Consider the following 3,395-nt stretch of genomic DNA (forward strand, 5'->3'; position numbering starts at 1 on the left):
AAATTGTTTTCTTCTTCAACTAAATTTAACCTCTCGACAATAGGGTCGGTTGGCATTTCCGATTCACATACATCCTACATAAATAAAATCTATGTCACGTTGGTTGGCATAATTTTCATAAACAATAAATGAACCAATAGTTATAAAGATAATATATAGACCACATCCGAATCATAGACAGGACGAGGGCCGACGGGGGCGGATACCAAAACCATCGCACTATATAAGATGCAATAATAAAAGTAAGAAAATAATACAAGTATCTATGTAAACATACAAGTAAGAATATTTTTCCTTTCAGAAAAAAGATAAGAACAAGAGGCTCACCACGGTGGTGCCGGCGATGAGCTCGGCGCGGGTGATCGACGGCGGTGAAGACGGGGACGGCGTGTGACAGACCGCTAAACCTAGACAAATATTGTGGAAAATGGAGCTTGGAGGTCGAGCTTGGAGAGGAGAAATCTTAAGTAGTGTGGCTCGGGCATTCCATCGAACACCTTGTGTGCATAGGAGGTGAGCTAGAGCACCACCAAGCCCTCTCCCCCTCGGCCAGAAAAAAACAGAGCAGTGTGCTCTGCTCTTACGCAAGGGGGTTTATATAGGCACCTCATTGGTCCCGGTTGGTGGCATGAACCGGGACTAAAGGGGAGCCTTTGGTCCCGGTTCAAGCCACCAACCGGGACCAATGGTGGTGGACCAGGAGCGAGGCCCATTGGTCCCGGTTCGTCCCACCAACCGGGACCAGAAGGTCCAGATGAACCGAGACCAATGGCCCACGTGGCCCGGCCGCCCCCCTGGGCTCACGAACCGGGTCCAATGCCCCCATTGGTCCCGGTTCTGGACCGAACCGGGACTAATGGGCTGACCCGGCCTGGACCAAAGCCCTGTTTTCTACTAGTGTACCCTGCATGTCGTAGTTTGAGACAGTTCTGCTTGTTCCTGCCAGTATAACGACAAATACAATTTTGCCTACAAAACTTCCATTCTTTCCCTGTTCTGTTTGTGTAGATTTTCTTCTTATATAAGATACACATAATTTTTTTTGTTACAAGCAAATTAGATTGGTCTTCTATATGTTCAAATGTATCCATAATTTTTTCTGTTTTATATGCACGTACCAATCTTGGTCTTCTGTATGCAGGGTACACTCCTGATGGCTGATGATGTTTCACAACCTCTTCTGCAGATTTTCAGAATACCGACGGAAATATTGTGTTGGAACGATCCCGGGTCGGCGGGGGCGGCCAGACCAGGTGGCAAATGCGGTGCACAAGTTGAGGAGTGAAGGTAAAGAGGAAAGGCCACAACAACCTGAGCAGCGGCGAGGGGATGGAGCAGCGGCTGCGCAGCTGCGTCAACCTGAGCAGTTGCGAGAGCGAATGAAGCTGCGGTTGCACAGACAAGCTTGTGGAGGTGTCAGTATGCACGCATGCGTCCCTGATTTGGAGCACGCCTCTGGCCTGGTAGGATTCTCGCTCTGCCCCGACCTCAAGGGTGTTTGTCTATCTGTGTCGTGCTCGGGACGATGCACTAATGCAGGTGTGGTTCTTCAGCTTTTCTTTCTCCTTTTGTTGGTATGTATATCTCTGAATCTTGTGAGCCGTGATTTTCATGCTGCCATGTATGCCATTGTGTCCTGTATAATGATTCTTCTTATTATTTTTGAATGTCATAATTATTCTTATTGAGGCACTGCCGCTGCCTATTTTGCTTATAGTAACATACTAATTAATACAGGGAGAGAGTACGATTTTTTAACACAATCTGCAGTACCCGTGAGCCTGCCCATAGGTAGATATGGATACATTTTGTAGCTTCCATTCTTGTTTTCTCTCATTGAAATTATGGATTTGGAAACTAATCATGGAGTGTCTAGATTGTCTGCTATATTACCAAGTGCGCTGAAGGAAAAGCTACTGCCACTGTTGATGACCACTCTAGGTGATATAATTCATGTTTGCTTTGTTGTTTCAGTAACTTCCTGTAGCATATTGGTTCCATCTTTTTTTTGCATCATGGTACATTATTCTCATCTTGATATATATCATTTGGTCAACTGAAGATTTGAGTGCAGGGTAGAATTCTTGGTTGATTTTAGAATTTCGTTGTTGATTACTTGGCCAACAGACTTTTATGAAATTCAAGGCGTCATTTAGTGTACTATATGTCATATTTGTCTTATTTCTATGCTCACAATATTTCGGCATCGTCTGAACAAATGATGCTAAATTGTTATACTCATTTTGGATCAGTGTCATCTTCTCAATGCTGAACAGCCAAAATATATACATAGTGAGCAGTTCGCCGCACATGCTCATACGTCATATTGATGTACTGTTTAACACGGCAAAAATTGGTCAAACATTTAAATATTTCTACTGTTTAACGCAGCCAAAGTATATACATAATGATCAGTCCTCCGCTGCACATTAGATCCAGCCTCCCTCCCTTGACACCATTCTTCTTACTTATTATTATTTCTTTTAAAAATATCTTTAGTTTTATTTTCTAGCTACTTCAATTCATTCGTATATGGTTAGTTCCATCGCACTACGAGGATGATCCATGGCTGGTCGCGGACGATCACCTGCGAGGACGATTCATGGCCGGTTGGGGATGTTCAGTTCCATCACACTGCGAGGAGATGATTCATGGCCGGTCGGGGATGGTCACCTGCGGTGAGCACGAGTACCTCCTCCATATCCTCCCTATACTAGCACCCTTGGCGATGAAAATGACAGCCAGGAGAATCCCTCCTTCACACCTCTTTTCCATCTCTGTCAGATTGTCCTCTCCCGCAAGGTGTCTATGCATGAATCATATTTATGATTTCTTTGCATTTTTAACAATTAATATAGATTTTTGTACCCACAGCCCGAAGGCCAACCTTAATACTGGACCTCGAGAGGGGCATCTGGCCAACCATGCCGGAGGATGCAGAGGAGTTGTTTGGGAATGTTATCATCAGAGGACCCAAGAAGTAGCCCACCAAGGATGCATGGATCAACCACGCAAGTCCATTGTGAGTTTGATGCTTCTCATGTGTTCACTGTGGTGCAATGAAGATCTGATGGGCAATGGTCTCATGACATTTCCTTTCTGAAAACTTAAATTTATAGCTTGCAATCCATCTGTGGCAAGGGTTCATGACAGACAAGCCAATAGATTTGGGGGTCCACTTCCCGGTGAAACAAATGTTCATTGCGGACAATACGAAGACGACGATTGGTACAATCAGATGAATATATTAGAATTTTTATTCTTCTCTCTCCATGTCTATGTTTGTGCTTGATCAACTGTCCACTTAATGATTTTAGTTGTACAAAGTCCTAAGCTGGTCTCACTAGGTCGTACCCAGTGGCGGAGACAGGGGGGCCAGCAGGGGCCCTGCCCCC

At 44.7% G+C, this 3,395-nt stretch overlaps 1 long non-coding RNA gene across 1 annotated transcript; it reads left to right on the plus strand.

Annotated features, from left to right (window-relative positions):
• The first annotated feature begins 1,916 nt into the window (after positions 1-1,916).
• On the plus strand, positions 1,917-3,234 carry LOC119319428. The gene is made up of 4 exons (XR_005154481.1): positions 1,917-1,941; positions 2,541-2,678; positions 2,875-3,022; positions 3,120-3,234. It is a non-coding gene; the product is annotated as an uncharacterized LOC119319428 (long non-coding RNA).
• The last annotated feature ends 161 nt before the right edge of the window (positions 3,235-3,395 follow it).

Source organism: Triticum dicoccoides, chromosome 6A (assembly GCF_002162155.2).
Source record: "Triticum dicoccoides isolate Atlit2015 ecotype Zavitan chromosome 6A, WEW_v2.0, whole genome shotgun sequence".
NCBI classification, from domain to species: Eukaryota; Viridiplantae; Streptophyta; class Magnoliopsida; order Poales; family Poaceae; genus Triticum; species Triticum dicoccoides.